Raw genomic sequence first — 19,636 nt, forward strand, 5'->3', positions numbered from 1 at the left:
GACCACATGCACTGCTAGTTTCTACTAGGGGTTACACAACATAATAGGTTGACACCTAGGCAACTAGCTTCACCTTTTACCTGTAGCCAGGGGACCCCCAGAATAAAGTCCATTCCGGTACCCCTTGTTACATTTTAGCCGCCTTATCATAGGAATACACGACCCTGCCCACATACCCCCACTTCACCAAAAGGCAGTTGGAAAAAGATCTCCGCCAAAGAGCCCCTCTCTGAGGTGTGCCCGTCGGGGATTGCACCGCCTCCCCGACGAGGAGCAACCGCCGATGATGAAGCATGACACTCCTCGGGGTGTGTGAGGCAAATACATCCAACAAAATGGATGCCCCAGGGTATCATTTAAATCCCCCCCTTGGTCACGCCAGCTAAATCCCCTTACCTCCTTTTCCTCTAGGAACAGTGCAGCAAACCCCCCCTTTTTTGATTTGACTCTCTAGTACTCAGTACGGACACTAAGCTGCTACTGGACCTTCCACCATCTTGAGTGGTTAATAGTGTCCTCTCGCCTCCCCCCTCTTTGAAACCTACTTGCCACCAGAGACACGATTTTGAACTTCAGCTGCTGAACCAAGCTCAAGCAGGGGAAGGTAGAACAATAGGCATCCTGACACAGGGAGGTGTGAACACCTCCCAGACAGGATTTAGTGTATTGGGGCAGGGTGGTAGCGCTTGCCAGTGCCACATAATTTGCGTGCAAGGCACATTTGTTGCCCTTCCTTCATAGTACAGCTCAAACCAGTTCAGGAAGCCATTGGCTCCCCCAATGGCGCAATACTGGACAAAGTACAAGGGAGTATCCTCACCTTGTCTAGCCACTCCTTAGGGAGGGACCCCTGTATCGTCTCAACCCTTTCTTTAGGTTATTTAAGGGCTTACCTGTGGGTGGGTCCCTAGATTTGTCATGGGGCACAATACAATTCAGACACCACTTCAACTTTGACCATCTGGACACTCTGGACTTTGATGGACTGCGCTCTGGGCATCAAGGCTGCAACTGGGAAGACTCCTGCTGCTCCTGATCTCTTCACCCTGCTTGTCTGTTGCAACGTCCATGCCTGTGGTCCATACATGAAACCGTCCTGGGCCTGTGGACATCCAAGACAGCTAAAGGAATCTCCCTTGAAGTGAAAGAGTCACTTTCCTGCATCTTCAGGCACTGCAACCAAGCTGACCGGTCTGCTGATTCTGGGCTCCTACGGACCCCAAAAGGCTCAGCAACACAGGTGTTGGTTCTCCACATCCCTCCAGGCCTGCCCTGTCCTCTCACCAAGTTTGAGGCCAATATCCCTTGTTGGAGACGCAGGAACAAAACCCCTGTGCAGCGTGTCGACTCGCAGTTGCAAAGGCTTGTCAGCTTCCTTCCACAAAGATCTTTGGGCTTCCAGTAGCCCCAACCTCAAGCATCTCCAGCAACCAAGATCTTCATTGTCACCACATCACTTGCATTGTGGGCCTGCATCTCTGTTGAGCTGCTCAAGGTCCTCTGCGACCCGGTCCCTTCTGCTTGCGGATCCTCTTGAGGGTCTCTTTTGAATTCTTTTGGGCTCCATGATTGCTCGGGCCTGCCCTGACTTCCCTGCTTGTGGTGAGTCTCCTGGACCTTGCTGGTCCCAACATTGCACCTTCTTCTACTTTCACATTGTTTGTAGTCGTCAAGACTTGTTGGTGCCTCCGCCAGACACCGACCCCTCAACTCTCTTCATCCAAAGTGGGACTGCTCGTGAATGGTTCCTGGTTTTCCACAGCATCGCCTGGTCCCAACAGCTGCAGTGTCAAGGGTACTGTAAACTCTCTTACAACACCCAACATTGGTGGCAATTCGTCTTCCGTGCCTCCTGGTCACTTCTAAGTGGCATAGACTCTGTCTTCTCTGCTTTCAGGTACTTTTTGACTTGAATCCACCTTTGGGTTCTACTGGACACTTTCACCTTCTCCAGCAGCGGCATCTTCCTGAAGTCCTCCATTGGGTTCGACGGCAGTTCCTGATGCCACTTCCTACCTATGCACCAGGCTCCCCTGGGGTAGGTATCCTGGTTCCTAAGGTATCCACAGATGGGGTGGCTCTCCAACCTTCTGTCTTCCAATGGGTTTCTTCAAGGTCCACTGGGAAGGGTCCTTCTTCTTTAAAATTGTAATTGCAACTCACACGTTGATTTGTTTGGAGAACGCAGCCTTCATGGGGCTCCTAGATACTCACCTTGGGTGGTTCCTTGGGTCGCCGGCACTTCTACGTCCTCTGACTATTGTCTTGACTCGTGGTTCTCATACCACTATTTTAGTATATGGTTTGGTCCCCCCTGGTGACTACTGTCTATTCTGTGCTACGTACCTGTTTCTATTGCAAAATATTAAAATATTGTGTACATTGTGTATGTGTCTGGCTGGGAGATATCTGTATGTGTTAGTGAGTGTCTTATAATAAATACATATTTTTATAAATCCACTGTGTTGTTCTTTTTCACTTAATCCTTACCTATAATATTATGTTTTGGTAAAACAAGCTGCTTTACATTAATTCTGGACTAAGCCTGAAGGCTACTTTCCAAAGCTACCACTTAGAGCACTTTTTAAGGTTTTCTAAGACCACTAAAATCACCATAAGGGTTGCCTGGATCAGTGCAAGGTGTCCATTTACACAAGTGGACATCATATACTGAGCCAGCCTCTCACAGATAGTCCTAACACAATTGAGAAATGCAACTCCATGGTATACACCAAGCTTACTAGGATCTGAAAATATTCGCTCTGCCCTCAGTGTTACATTTATTTGGCATATCTATACTCCATCATATGTTTGAATCAGTTTATGCAATATGATTCAATTTGCAACAATCCCTGTATCTCATGTAAGATTCACATAGCCTAGTTAATTCTCTAAATTGGAACATATTTGCTATTCTCTTTACCATGTAAATGACCTCACATGAGTTTTATGTACTATTGTTACTGTTGAGTCAGGCTTCTGTTGAAATTATAATATACTATCTAGCTTCAATAAGTAGCATGTTACTATGCCTATTCTGGTGAGACAGGTCACAATTTCATTTGTATTATGATATCATGCTTCATATTGCAATGCTTGTAGCATATCACTATGTCTTTCAAGTTGGGACATTTGGCCTGTGCTATTGTTGTAATGAACAACCTTCCTTCCTGTGATATATCCATTTGAGGCCTGGATTTTGTACTTCACATGTCATACATTGCAACTTCAGTTTTGTGCACATCTGTTTACTTTAGAGCCTATAATCCCAGTATTAATGTTTGCCTTCTTTGGCCAATTGCCTTTACTACTTTTATGACCAAGCATTCACTTCAATTTATTTCCGAACTGCAAGTCTCTTTTGAACTAGATGTGACGACCCTGACTTCCTTTCATGTGACATCTGAGCACATTGAGATTTTGCGACTCCTCTTTAGTAACCATTTTTCCTTTTTATCGAGTCTTTTTTTGACTTCTAGTTTTTTCTGTCCCTGGGTATCTAGAATGCGGGAGTAATTCCTTTTTTATTTCTATTAATTTCATGTGCCCGGGCAGCCATTTTGACTCCTGGTAGTGTCCTGCACACATCTCCAATCTTCTGAAATGGTACATGCAGTAGCAGCCGGCATGGCTCGCAGGGGTGGGGGCGGGCATGGGGGTTCACGAGGGGAGGTAGGGTTGTTCGGGGAGGGGGGTCACATGTTGGGGGTCATAATAAAAATGATTTTTTTTAAACCTACCTCTCTGCCGAATCGCGCGTCTTCACTGCTCCTGCTCTCCTTCCTCCGACAGGTACAGGAAACAGGCAGCCAGGCTCCCTCGCCTAAGCCAATCACAACGCTGCATGTAGTGTTGTGATTGGTTTGGAGCGCCGTGACAAACCACTCCTTCCCTGCCCTGCTCAGAGAGCAGAGCAGCACTGCCCACCCGCCCGCAAGGTAAACATAAAATAGTAATAAATAAAGGTTATTACCATTTTATGTTTTGGCTTCTTGCACTGTGAGAAACAGTGGCCCGGCGCTCATCCGCTATAAGGAGCGCCACTGGGTGCATGGGACTCAGACTGCTGTGCACATTCCCATTTGGCTTGTAGAACTTCTGCTTTTCAGTAAGTCTCTCTACTTGCAGTTGCAAGAGTTTTCAAATCCATGGTTTGTCCACCCTCTACATTCCAATTCTTCTTTTCAGGTGATCATCTAAACTAGTTAAGACCCTGGAATTTACCTATTATGCCTTCCTAAACTTATGAATTTATCAATATCTTTAGATAGTAAGATTTTCTACCATTGAGTTGGGCTTCACTCTGGCACAGTTGTTCACTATGGTTGCACTTTTAACCCCCTCTAATTTTGTTTTATTTAAACTTTATTGTTTCAAATATATTTTTCACTTAACATATGATATTTTTAATACATTTTTCAGAATAAATTCCTCAATAAAGTTTTACATGAGTAACCATGCATGCATGTTTCTCCATTACCGCTAGTTTCTCATCTTCTTTAAACTGCTGGTTCTCTTCTTTTGTTTGCAGCAACTTTTCTTTTGCTTCATAAATACATTTTTAGTCCTGATAATTACATGTGATGGAATTGTTTCTGCGCACCGGTCACCAACATTAAGTTGGTGAGCGCGAGGAAGAAGTTGCACTCTCTAACGTGATGTTGGGGCGCCTAAATTTCTCTTAGTGAGATTTGCTCAAATGCAGGCCGTCGCGGCAGGTCACATCTGTTCGCGCAGAAAATCTACCCAAGCGGCAGAAAGAAGCAGTACACTCAGGTGCGCCGCATGGTGTAGTTCACACTGATTTTACAACAAGGAACAAGCTCCTGGTGCTAAAAATCAGCACAAATAGTGTGATGCATATAAATAATGTAGTTATTATTTTATTACATCAGTCTGATTTAAGATTGTATTTTTTTAATGTTTTGATTGATTTAATAAAATATTATGTTTATTACTGATATAACAATTATTTGTAATGTTGGTTACGTTTATGCTATACTTCTTTGGGAGTTTTGTAGGTCAGTATTTTTTTTATAATATGCTTTCGGCTTTTATTGCTAAGTAATCTATTCCTTTGTTGTTTAGGGAGAGTTTTACTTTAAATTGCAGCACGTGGTACATTCTTTTGATTTCTTTGCTAAGTTTACGGTGAATTTTGGGTTCAAGATTGCGCCATTCGTAGCTCTTGGTAGTTTTACTCTTTTTGTAATGCTTCTAGAAATGGAAAGTATTGTTCTATCCTTCCACTGTGTTGTTTGTTTTGGCTTCCTGTGCCAAGGTGTTGTGAGAGACATTCCACCATGGTATTTGGGTTGCTGTCTGCGCCTGGAGCGCTGTAGTCTGCCAACTCAAGTATCTTCAAAATAATCCATTAGGGGGCTTAGTTTGTGTTCGTTTTCTTAATAAAAAAACGCTTTAAATTAGTGATTTTAATGCTTAGCTACCTCTGTGCCAACAACATAGGCTTGTGCTATAATTATTTTTTATTTCAAAGTCATATTGACTGTCTGTAGCATATTCAGCTATGGGTATACTTTAAAATGGCTTGTTCAAAGTCTATGATTATTTTTTTGTGGGTAGTAGTTATTTCTTTTATGTTTAATGTGGTTTAAAAGTTCAGAGTTAATGCTACTTTGTTTATTTGGTAGTAGGTCATATATAAAAGGGATATTTGTGTTTTGACATTCACCATGTATGGTGTGTACTTGAGTGAATGGTTTGGGACACATTTTGTAGGTACTACCCATCATACAGGTTTGCCCTTCCTTCATAGTACAGGTTTGACAATGGCTTACTTTTAGTAAGTTATCAGAGATATTATAGGAGTTATCTATCATTGTTTAGGTTGCCATATAACACGAAGGGTTCCTCATTCAGGGCCGGACTAGCTACTGGGCTTTCCTTAATAAACAATGCAAAACAAATGTTTTTAAAAAGTACACTTTGAAGCTATTTGTTTTGCATTGTTCATTTAGAAGTACCGGGCGCTCACTAGCAACAAAATCAGCCCCTCAGCTGTGCACCTGGTCCCCACCCTGCCACCACAGCAGTCCTCATTACAGGTTATTTTTAAGTGTTCAGGTATTTCAATATTTTGGTATTTCTTGGGGCAGAAGGGTTTTGCTGGTGGATATTTTAGTTTGTGCAATTAAAGGTTTTAAAGTGGATGTAGGTGGTGTTTAGGACCTTCATCTCAACCCTGGGTAGCTGTGGCTCTGAGCACCAAGGCTTGCAAAAAGATACGATTGTAGAGCATTTAAAAAGCACCAAAACAAATGAAGAAGAAGTTGATGCAAACCAAGAAAATCCGACACCTATTTATAAAAATAGACTCTATTTGTATGTATTTTTTAAACACCAGGATGAAAAATGCCCATCAGAGGGTTCCAGAGATATAGAATTTACAAGGTATATTAAATCAAAGCATTTTGTCAACCAAGAACAAGCATTGGCAAATTAAACAAATTTTACACTTAGGAACTTTTTTTTTCAACAGTTGAGCTAATTGTAATGTTGCCATTTAGAGTCACTTTAGGCAACTGACTCCAATAGGGAGCTAGCCAGGGGCCCAGTAAGGTCCTCATAAAAAGTTACATCAAGGGTAGAAGCAATCTGCAATCTGTTCTAGGCACTTGTATCCATTGTAGTGATTTCCCATGGAAGTGGTCTTGATACAAGGGATCAAGGATGCTGTGCATGCAATGCGGTTGATAATGGTCTTCCTGCAGCTACTCTTTGGGTTATAAAGGAGGTGAAGTGGTCCTGGTCACAGGATCGATGTCCCTCGAAGTCCTCTCAGTACTTGCAGAAGCCCAGTTAACCCTGAGCTGTCAGTCACCCGGGTCTCGTGGTCACAGCCAAATCCTTCCCTGAGCAATAACTCAGGTTCTGGGTGACCAAGCTGCACTCTCGTTACTCACAAATTTGGGTGCAACTTTGAGCATTGAGTCCTGGTCTCTTGTGAAGCACGACAGTGGTTAATGGCAATCTAAAGATTCTGGGCTACCAACTTGCCCCAGCAGGCTTCTCAGCTGTTGTGACCCTGTGCTGTGAACAGGAGGTCAACCAATTGACCTTGGAGCCTCTTAACTTTGGCTATGCTCTGAAGACATCTTCTGCATGAACTGAACACGGGAGGCACAAGCCCTCTCCTTTGCTAGCCACAAGGTGCAGCATGTGCAGTCCATGCTGGTGCAGCCTTTCTTTGCCGGTCCCATGGTGCAGCAGGGGAGTACTTTTTTGGTCTCTCTTCCAGTCAGGATGAGATCTGATTTCTGGGTGCCAGGGGTGCCCTATTCATGCTCAGAAAGTGCCCTCAGGGTAGATGCGGTCAGTCAGCAGTGAGCTACTAGGTTCCCTCCCTCCTGATGTCCACTTCCTGAGAAGTGTGGCATCTGGCCCACTCATAATAAGGCAGAGCCCCTCTCTTTGCGTCCAGAGCTCCCTACCCAACCAGGGGATGTGGCTACCAGTGGGGCAATATCCCCCTGAAAGAAACTAGTTTGACACCAGGTTTCCCTTTTCCTTCCTGAGTGCCAGCTAGTCTGCCTAAGCAATGAGGCTGATCCTTTCTGAAGTGTTCCACGTTTTATTTTCAAAGGTGGCTTCTGCTTTGAAGCTCACCTTTTGGACCAACACCTGCCTAGCTTGCCGCAGGAGGGAGGTAACACCTCTCTCCAGTGCAAGGCTCTATTGTCTTCTTTCCTGGGAGTCATTACCATGTCTTCCTAGAAGGGCAGATAGCTGTCTTGGGTTCAAGCTCCAGGTGTAACTGTTAAGAGCAAATGAGATTGAAGGCAACAAAGTGACAACTTTATAAAAGTTGCATGCTGTATCTTGTTACATTAATTTTGACTTGATAATCAAGTCAGGTTTACTGTAATGAGTTGTCTGGTACGTTGGATTATCAACTTTGGTCGCTCTGTTCAGGATTTAGCACAGCTGAGGGGTCAACGTGTAACCCCGCACTTGCCAATGGGGCAACCAAGTCTTTCCACAGTAAAAACAACAGTATTGCATTTTACTGCCAGAACCCAAACAAAGTACCCATGAAATAGGCTGTACCCTGCCTTAGGCCTCAGTAGGCATGCCATAGGTGTGACTTAGACATGTTTCAGGAGGCCTTTCTTTTAGCCATGGCTTTAAATGTCATTGTAAGGCTGGCAGTCCAAAACTGCTCTTTCAATTATAAATCGCTGGAATTCCTTTGTCACACCCAGGGTCACAGCACCAGTGCTTTAATCTCTAGAGGTAACTCTCTAACTTACAGTCCTTGGGTACCATACACTATATTATTATTATTATTATTATTATTATTATTAATAATAATAATAGCAATAATAATAATAATAATAATAATAACAATAATAATAATAACACTATGGGTTTGCAAGTAAGTTAGCCTACGCCAATTGGGCATAGCCAATATGACATATGGGCACTGGCACTAAGTTCTGGTGTAGCAGGCCTCAGTTCACTCTCTGAGTTTAAAAACCTGTACTATCAGTAAAAAAACTTGGGAGTGGCCATACAAAAAGAGGGATTATGTTACGGGTGTAAAATGATGGTGGCGGTTGCTGCTTACCTTCAGAAATCAGAGATACCAGTTTTCCCCTAGCTTGATGTCTGACTGTTGAAGATGGGCTCACCATATTTGAAGTTCAACTCCAGGCGATGGCAAACCTTCTGACATTGTTGCGGGTCACTCTCAATGAGCTGCAGTTGCATCTGACTCCTTCTCAGAAGCTTCCATTCATTAGAACTATACAGAACACTGCACAGTTCATGGCCTTCCTAGCACAGAAATTAATCCACGACATTCTGACTATGATCCTGATGTTTCATCCATATCCTGTATTTTGGTGAGAGCATCTCTGATGCATCTTGGCTCCTAGCCTCCTGCATCCTCCTTGCCAGATATTGCAGTTGGCAAATGCAGTTCCCGCAGTGCTATCTGAAGCTCCTATGGGCCCAGCATCAAAAGAAACTTGATAGACATCATCATAATCTCAGGGGAGACAGCTCATGTTTAGCCGTGCTGCCTGCTCAAATGCAAATTGTCCAGTGGCAGGCCCTTCTCCCTATCCCCCTTGAAGCTGATGGTGGTGACAGAGTATCGCTGCTGGGTCATCTGCGGGAGGTGGAGATCAGAGGAGTCTGGTCTCGGACAGAAGCCTGGCTCCAAATCATTCTATTGCAGTTGTAGGCTATTCATCTGGCTATAAAGCCCTCTTGTCAGCCATCAAGGTAGGCTAGTGCAGGTTCTTACAGAGAACACCACCACCATGAGGTATTGCAACAAGCAGTGCCTAGTCGGGTCATGGGTCCCGTGCCATGAGACTTTGCTCCTCTGGAGTTGGTTGGATCACCAGGGAATTTCTCTTATTGCAAACTATCTGACAGGGTCTCTGAATACCAGAGCAGACAAGCTTAGCAGGTCTCTCCTGCCTCAAATTCTGAAAAAGATCATGAGCGACCTGGCCCAAGTTGTCCTAGACTCTCCAGATTGGCTGGGAGCACATGGTATCTAGATAATCAGGCCATGAGCATCCATTCTCTGATGAGGCAGCCACTTTGGAAATATCTTCTTTCGCAGCCATAGAGGAGAATCTACCACCTAAATATGTGCAATCTGTTCCTTCATGCATTCAGATTGAGTGGCTGCAAATGGCTGCATTTTGTTCAGCCGCCTGAGATGGTGGAGTCTTCTTTGCTGCCGGATGTCCTTCCATGAAATTCATATATGTTGAGTGCTGAGGTAACTTTGTGAACAAGTGTAGCCCTGTAGTGTATTCCTTTACAAGCAAAGCTGACAGGCATTTTTTTGCTTTGAAGACTTTGCAGTAAGCATTATTAAAGGTTATTTGGTCACCCTTTCAGCTGTTCTGTGTTTAACTGACCAACCATCCTTGTCCAAATCTCCTGTTGTGATGAGATGTATTAGGGATTAAACACACATGGTCCTTCCAAAGCATTTTGTGATGCCACAGTGGGACCTTAACTTGGTCTTGACATTTTTCATGTGTACACCCTTTGACATGATGCCTTGTTGCTTGCTGCATGTCCTGCCTTTGAAGACTGTCTTCCTCGTTGTGAGGATGTCAGCTTGTTGTGTCAGTGAACTCCAGACACTCTCAATGCAGCTGCCATACACCACCTTTTTCGTGGACTCAGGTGGCTTTATTGCCAAAATTTTGCTTTTCTCCTCCATTTTTGCTGTTATTGCTTTTGTTGGCCTTGGGATTATTTGCACTTTACCATTGCTAGCCAGTGCTAAAGTGCCTGTGTGCTGCCATTGCGACCTGGCAAAATAAACCTTTTGCCAGGCCTAAACCTTTTTTATTACATATAAGTCACACCCAGGGTAGGCCCTAATTAGCCCATATGGGAGGTTACTATGTATTTACAAGGTTGGACATGTATTTTTTAACTTTTACATATCCTGGTAGTGAAAAATTCTTAAATTTGTTTTTAACAATTATAAGGCCTACCTCTCCTATAACATATCATTGGGTTGACTTATTACTTTTAATAAGTGATAACTTTAAATTGGGAGCTGATAGGAATCCCGAGTTTGGTGCCTAAAGGATTGTAATTTAAAGCCCTCTTGAAAGGTTAAGTTGGATTTTAAGCCACAATTCTGAAAAGGCTACTTTTAGAAAGTTATTAGTAACAAGAGAAGAGAGTGTCGCCCTTGACCTTGGGTATGCCTCTGCGCAAACAACAGTAGTCCTAAAACCATGGATATCACAATCAATGTGCCGGAGCAAGACCTCTGACCTCCTGGTCAGAGTAATTGCTCTTTCCTCGCGCAGCTGAGCAGTTAAGGCACTGCCTGCCGCACCTTCTGGTGTCCCAGGTAGGTTTTCGAAGCCCTCCTCCACCCCCAGGCTCCTGCCTGCACCTCATCCCTGGTGGTTTTGTGGAATAGCCTGCTCCTCTGCTAATCTGCTCTGGGAGTGTCTTCCTCTTTCTGACTTTGCCTCTGTCTGTCCCTCCTATTATTTGCCTGTAGCCTGTTTTTCCTGTGCCTGTTTTTCCTTTTATCTGTCTTTCTCTGTTTGTTTTTCCTGTGTCTTATTCCTATTCCCCACCGCTCGCAGCCCCCAGGGCCCCTCTCCCCCAGCGTGTTCCAACTCCCACCTGCTCACCCATCCACAAACACTACTTAATGGCTGCCGCTGCAGGGCTGCATGCAGCGGTCGTGCCGCTGGTGCACCAAAGACACACCAAAGGCAAGCTCGTCAGCGATCTGAAAGCAGCTAGCGCCAGGGACCCTGGTCACCCGACTCCCCACCGCTACGACCCTAGCACTCTCCATGCACCTAACCCTGGATGCCACAACAACTGCCAGCTCTCAACACCAAGCAATTCTCAGTGCCCGTTTTCCTGCCGACAAAGCCGCTGCACCTTCAACTACCTCTGGACCCTGTCAGCCACCCTCAACCCATCGGATGCCACACTGCACAAGCCCCTGAGCTGCATCCTTCTCAATGTGCACTCCCTGCACAGACACGCTGTAGAATTCTGGGACCTCCTCAACACTCATTCAACCGACACCGCCTTCCTCACCGAGAACTGGACCAACACCAGCACTGCACATGCCATTTCAACCGCCATCCCCCAAAAATGTATGATCCGAAGGAAAGACCACCCCAACCGCCCGAGGAGTCCTCACCATCGTCCACAAAAGCTCCCTCCGACTAACAACCACCAACTTGGATGACGCCTCGCCCCTCATGGAACACTTCCAGATCCAGCTCAACCCCAGAACGACGCTCCATGGAACACTCGCCTACAGGCCGCCCGGACACCGCTCCCCATTCACCAACGCCATTACAGACTACATCGCTCCACATGCCCTCATCTCCATGGACTACATACTTCTCGGAGACCTGAAATTCTACCATGACAACCTCAGCAATCCCAACACCACTGCCCTCCTGGAGAGCCTCACCAACACTGGACTGAAGCAACTTGTCTCCACCCCCACTCACACGGCAGGACACACTCTCGACCCCATCTTCACCGGAGGAACAACATTCACTTCAGTCACACAACTGAACTGCTCTGGGCGGACCACCACTGCATCCATTTCTCCTTCTCAAAACCTACCACACACAAGCACACGCCATGCTTCCCATGCAGAAACTGAAACAAATTAACCCAACAACACCTCACCTCTGCCCTCAGCTGCACTGCTCCCCCTACCACGACAGACGCCAACACAGCAGCAAATAACCTCCACCAATGGATCACCAACTGTGCCAACACTCCAGAACTCTGCCAGACGACACAACACAAAAGCCACCCGGTTCACTACAGACATCTGAGAATCCAAGTGCTCTTGCGATGACTGGAAAAAACATGAAGAAACAGCTAAACCCCCAGAAGCATGCTCTGCCTACAAGGCCGCAACCACGCCATCCAGCTCATCAAATCAACTAAGAGAAACTGTGACAAAGGGCTGCCTGTGGACCCCTCTTCCAACGCCTTGATTGACAAATTACCCCCTTACTTGTTGCCTTGTCCGCTTCTATCTCTTCAGTCTCCCATCGATGCAAGTGAGATGCCCTGGCCCTTTAAATTTCCAGTACCGGCTTCCGAGTAGGAACACGTGATCCCGTCAGCTGACTACCTGCCCTTCAAGAACAGGAAGTGGACACGCTAGGTTGTTGGTCACCGCCCCTTTCACATGGAGTATCGGCATCCTGGAGGATTGAGAAGAGACCAGAAACCTTCTTTGTTTCCACGGGATTCGGAGGAACGAAAATCACCAGCGAGGCCGAAGCGAAAACACAACGAAGAGGAGCCAGCCCGAAGTGAAGAAAAGAGGGAGCCGGACCCCTTCTGGCAGAGTGCAAGAACCAGCCACGGCTCAGAAGAGTCGTGGCTTCTGAAGGTACGGGCCGTTTGGAAACTGCCTGGAACAGGGGGAGGGTTGGAGAGAGGGGTGTACAATCGGACTGAGTGCGCGTAACTTACTTAAGAAGAAGTAGCGCGATTTTCACGGTGACGGTCGGACTTTAATCCCCTCACTCGTTGCCCTTTGTGTTACACGATATCCAAAACTTACTCCTTACCAGGTTTTCTTTTTACAATATTATTAAGTCCAGCACTCTACAAAAAGGTAATGATAGTCTATATAACACAAGATTATTTCATTTTTTCCAGTTGTTGCTAGTGTTAAATCTTGACAAATGATGCATCTTCAGTGGAATATTTATAAATTCTTTATTTTTTCAAAAGCTCTTTCTTCAATAAAAACAGACTGTAGCCGATGCCAACGCGTTTCATCCACAAGGACTTCTTCAGGGCTACAAATGATACATATATACATTATTTACACACTGTGCATATCATACAATCTATCTATACACATTTTACAACATAATACAATATTTACAAACTTTTTATATAATAATAACCTATCACAACAATTATTTAAAACATTTTTCAATTCCACTGAAGCTTTCTCCTCCTAAGTGTATACCGACACTATCAGTTTCTATACTTGAGTCATATTGTATCTTAAGATGATTCTTTTCATCTCACTATTTCATTCCTATGTCTTTATTAAGTCTGGTGGGTTGTCGCTAGTTTATCTAAGAAAAAACAGTTGAAGTCTAAGAACATCAGCATTCCTTACCTAAGATTGTGAAATACGGTCGGTCTCTAAAGTTCAAAGGAACACCTCTCTGCTAACGCAAGTGTAGATCCAATTCTCTATTTTGAAAAGGATAAATATGAGATTTCATTTTTTGGACATGACCTAATCTTAAAAATGGCACCTTTCATAGAGGGTATTTAATATTCCTTACCAATGGAATACGTTTCTTAATTGATGAAGTGCTTGAAAAACACCTCCTTCAATATATTTGGTTCAATATGGATCACTTCCTCAGTATAATGAGAAGAATACTGCATTTAAAATCTCTGTGGGGAAAGGGACAAGTTGTGCACATTTTATAAGGGTCCACCCTATTTGATTATTTAAAATCATCACCATTTAAACAACCTTATTTGTAAAATGTGATTGGTAAGAGTTTTTTTCTTTCATACCTTATTGGTCTTCAAAGTATCGTTTCTGGTATCCATTGGTCAGATTTTTTCTTTATTACGATATGAACTACGTTGGGTTTTTATATTCCAACATACTGAAAATGACGAGATATATATATATATACTATCACTATCACGATCGTTCAAGGAAAAGAGTCAGCACAGAAAAAATATATTATTACTATTGTATATATATTTTGATGGCTAGGGGATCTTCCCACTACCCAAGAGAACTTAGTCTAATGACCATATCAGCAAACAACCAGCCCCGTGTGCTTGTTACATAAAAAGGAAAATTTTGATACTGACATGTATGAGTTTCAAATATTTGGAGGATCTCCCCACTGCACAAGAGAACTTAGTCAAATAACCATATCAATAAACAGAACAGCCCCGTATGCCTACTACACAGAAAGGATATTGCAGCAGTATATGAGTTTTTAAAAGGTTAAGGAATCTCCCCACTGTGCAAGAGAACTTAATCTAAACGGCCATATCAGCAAGCAGGACAGCCCCATGTACTTACTATAAATCTCCGTAGCATTCGGCTCCGTGGCGTCGTATCCACCGCACTTTGCGAAGGAGTGAGCCATGGTCCGCTCTAAGTAGCCCGCTTGATCGGGTAAATTGAAATCACCTGGGCCGGTTTTGTTCGATCGTCAATTGTTTCTAGCTTACGCCAGCGCCATCTTGGAATGGCAAAAGCGACTCGGCGGGGTGTTATCAACACTATGAGCTATAGTAATAGTCGCAATATCTCGTAACTTATTTAGAGTTGCTTGTTAAATTAACTTCTTGTTATTATTTATACCTGTATTCTAGCGATTTCGGCCTATCTTATCATGGTGCCGGAGATTTTAGCCGTCTTTTAATACAAAACAAAGTACCGAGTATTAGTTCCTCATGTACAACGTCGCATAATGAGCATGTGTTAACTCGTCAGATCTCTCGTTGATTCAAGCCCATACTTTTATAAAGAAGGGGGCATCTTCCTAGAAACAAAGACGGTCTATCACATTGTTGATATTGTAAGTCTGGAGGCCGCGCCATCTTGGAGTGGCAAGCCCGCGGTAAAGTCTTTTCCTCTTGAAAAGAATAGACACAAATCCTTGACTATTAATAATACCAACTACGTTATTAATATTTATTCAATTTAAATCAATTCTATTGGGATATCGATGTCAGTACTCATGAGCAGCGCTACTTTAATCAAAACCATGAACAACGAGTCATTTCTATACATGATGTCATAGTCTCCATTTAGATTTGTAGTGGGCAGCAGGTGGGGCACTGAAGATTACTGAATTTTCTATTTAGTCGCACATTTATTTGGTTTAAGTTTGTATACTTAAAAGGGTATAGATAATTAACCAAAAGATTTTGCACATTAATATGTAGTATAGTCCTTATTTCAAGTTAACAAAAAAGCACATAAGTGCAGGCATCAAGAATAATAAGATTACATTGTTGCCATTGATAAATGTGCTAAGAATGGCCGGACAACCTTGTTTAAACAAGTTATTTGTTATACACGAAAATTAGATCATTCTACATGTGTCAATCTTTTTTAATTGAATAGTCAGATCCTTTAGACCTCACTTTTCAGAGTAACACCATATTTATAATAATATCTAATGTTATAATGCCTTGTGCCATTATGAAAATGAGACAAAGCATCTAAGGCTTTCAGGGAACAGGTTCTCTTTTTTGCGCATTCTCACCTGTTAGCTGGACATAGGGGTGCCCAGAAACCCATTGATATGATATTACACAGGTATATTTGCCCATGTCGTGAAGTTCTGTCAAGAATGTGAGATCTGTCAAAAGAGAAATCCCTATAAACCCCCACCAGTTCCATTACAGCCTCTCCCTATCGTAGGGGTTCCTTTTGAAAGAATTGGCATGGCCCTTATTGGCCCGCTTCCTAAAACTAAAAGAGGGAACCTCTACGCACTAGTAGTCGTAGACTACACCACACGCTATCCGGAGGCCTTTCCCCTACGTACTCCTACCAGCCAAAACATCAGTGACCGACTCTTAGAATTGTTTTCTTGAGTCGGATTCCCACGGGAGATCCTCATGGATCAAGGAACCCCTTTCATTTCCAAGATAATGTGAGAGGTCTGCAAATCCCTTGATATCTCACACATCAAGACATCTGTATACCACCCTCAAACAGACAGTTTATGTGAACGGTATAATTCCACCCTTAAGCTAATGCTTAAAAAAGTACTAGATGTGGAAGGGAAAGATTTGGATAACCTCCTCCCATTAGCCCTCTATGTGATATGAAGCCAGACCCAGTCCAGTCTGGGCAGTTCTCCTTTCCAGCTTCTGTATGGTAGAGAACCCCGAAGTTTACTAGAAATCACCAAGGAATTCTGGGAACAAGAGAAAGAAGAGGAAACCAGGTCCTTCTTAGAATATACCAGAGCCTACGCTCACGACTGCATAAATTAAGGGAATTTGCTGATGGGAATCTAGAGCAGGCCACACCAAACAACAAATCCTTCATAACAAAGGAAAAAAAGTGCAACACCTAAAGGTTGGAGATTGGGTTTTAGTACTTACACCCACTAGTATCACAAAGGTAAGGTCTAGTTGGCAGGGTCCTTTTAGGATATAAATCTCTTTAAAAAATGGCTGGGTCCACTTTCTAAGGACCTCCATGTAACAGATCCTGTGACTAACCCAGAGAATACCTTGCCCTCCCTTGTTGTCAACCAATAGCTAACAGAAAAGCAAAAAGTGGACTTATACACCACTTTGTCTCTATATGCCTCGTTATTTTATGACCTCCCCGGCCGAACCACCATGGCCGAACATGCCATCCCCACACAACTGTGAAAAATTGTCAAACAAAAACCCTATTGTGTTCCAGCTGCTAGGAGGAAGGCCATAGAACATAATTGCCCTAGGAGTCATACGACCATCGCAAAGCGATTGGTGCTCACTAATCGTTTTGGTGCCAGTTAGACTTTAGGGCTGTCAACGCTATTTCTCAGTTAGACTCCTACCCCTTTCCTTGAGTGGATGAGTTAATAGAGCGATTGGGGGATGCCCAATTTATTACGACACTCGACCTCACAAAAGGGTATTGGCAGGTGCCCCTGAGATCTCAAGACAAGGAAACAACAGCGTTTGCAACCCCTTCTGGTTTATTTGAATTTACTGTCTTGCCTTTCGGGCTCCATGGGGCACCTGCTACTTTTCAGCGTCTTATGAACAAGGTCCTATCTTACCATCAGGCCTATTCCTCGGCATACCTAGATGACATCTTCATCTATAGTCCCAAATGGGAAACCCACCTCCACCATTGCCAGCTGGTCCTTCAGGATCTCCAAAACTCCGGGTTACACATTAACGCAAAAAAATCAAAAGCTGGCTTCCAAAAAGTGAAGTATTTGGGGTATATCTTAGGCAATGGCTACATCGAACCCCAGGAGGAAAAGGTGAAGGCAATATCCCAGGCCCCTTTCCCTACTACAAAAAAGGAAGTTAGGGCTTTCCTTGGCCTCCTGGGGTACTACCGCCGTTTCATATCTCAATACTCTGAACTATCCTCCCCTCTCACTGACCTCCTTAGGAAGAACATACGGCTCAAAGAACTCCTCTCGCCATCCCCTACTGCCCTATGGGCATTCCAGCTTCTGAGAATGGGTTGGGATCTGTTCTTTCTAAGGTATCCCCTGAGGGCATTGAACATCACATCCTCTTTTTGAGTAGGAAACTATTCCCCAGGGAACGGGCTTATTCTATCATTGAGAAAGAATGTCTCGATATCAATTGGGCAGTAGACAAGTTGAGGTACTACCTTGAGGTTTCCCATTTCTTCTTGTATACGGATCACGTCCCCCTCCGCTGGATGAGCCGCAACAAGGGAAATAACCAGCAGGTCCTTCATTGGTTCCTGTCCTTGCAACCCTTCACTTTTGAGGTACGCCATCGCAAGGGCACAGATAATGGTAACGCGGACTTTCTTTCTCGTCTCCCCCTGTTCCCCGAAAGTGAACAGGTAAGGGTGGGGGTATGTGACAAAGGGCCGCATGTGGACCCCTCTTCCAATGCCTTGACTGAACGATTACCCACTTACTTGTTGCCTTGTCTGCTTCTATCTTTTCAGTCTCCCATCGATGCAAGCGAGATGCCCTGGCCATTTAAATTTTCAGCACCGGCTTCCAAGGAGGAACACGTGATCCTGTCAGCTGACTACCTGCCCTTCAAAGAACAGGAAGCGGACGCGATGGGTTGTTGGTCACCGCCCCCTTCCCATGGAGTATCGGCGTCCTGGAGGATTGAGAAGAGACCGGAAACCTTCTTTGTTTCCCCGGGATTTGGAGGACCGAAAATCGCCAGCGAGGCCGAAGCGGAAACACGAGCCGAAGAGGAGCCAACCCGAAGTGAAGAAAAGAGGGAGCAGAACCCCTTCCGGCAGAGTGCAAGAACCAGCCACGGCTCAGGAGAGTCGTGGCTTCTGAAGGTACGGGCCGTTTGGGAACTGCCTGGAACAGGGGGAGAGTTGGAGAGAGGGGTGTACAATCGGACTGAGTGTGTGTAACTTACTTAAGAAGAAGTAGCGCAATTTTCACAGCGACGGTCTGGTGTTAATTCCCCCCACTCCTTGCCCTTTGTGTTACACGATATCAGAAACGTCCTCCTTACCAGGTTTTCTTTTTGTTTGTTTCTTTTGCATTATCATGGAAGCATGGAGAATCATATGGACTGAATCTAAGAAAGCAGAACCCAGCAAGCCCACTCCTACTCTCTGAAGTAAAAGTGAGAAGAGCTTCTGATAGACTTTATTATCTTCCTTTGCTGATTTTCTTTTTCTTAACTCATTCAATTAACCGCTTACTGCTTGAACATCATTACAATCTCCCTGTCTCCTTCTCCACCGCATTACAGAATTTTTATCCAAGACAGAATTCTCTCAAACTCCTACAACTCCAAGGAACTCTTTGCCATCATACAATAATTCACCAGATCCAACTGCAAAACTACTAGCATCCCTCCCTGCCAAGCCCTCTGCAACAAACTCAGCTCCTTCTTCCACCACCAGATCAAGAAGCTCTACGATAACTTCAAAGACTAAGACAACAACACTGATCCAACATCCCCCACTAGCAACGCCATTCAGTCGACTTGCCTCAGCTGGACCCCTCCCACCCCACAGAAGACACCACAGAGACTATGAAAAGCATCCTTTCCGGAGCACCCACTAACCCCTGCCCACCACACATCTTCCACTGGACAGCCATTGAACCCAAACTACAACGAACGATCAACTGCTTCCTCGAGATAGCCACATTCCCAGATGACTCGAAACACGCCGAAGTTAGACCCCTCCTCAAGCAGACCCCTGCAGACCCGACAGACCTCAAGAACTTCAGGCCCATCACTCTTCTCCCCTTTGCCACCAAAGTGATCGAGAAAGTCGTTAACACCCAGCTAGCGCATTTCATAGAAACCAACAACATTCTCGACACCTCTCAATCAGTATTCAGCAGCAACCACACCAAGACCGCTCTAATAGCGGCCACTAATGACATCCACACCCTCCACGACCAAGGCC

Source organism: Lissotriton helveticus, chromosome 7 (assembly GCF_964261635.1).
Source record: "Lissotriton helveticus chromosome 7, aLisHel1.1, whole genome shotgun sequence".
In the NCBI taxonomy this organism is placed as follows: domain Eukaryota; kingdom Metazoa; phylum Chordata; class Amphibia; order Caudata; family Salamandridae; genus Lissotriton; species Lissotriton helveticus.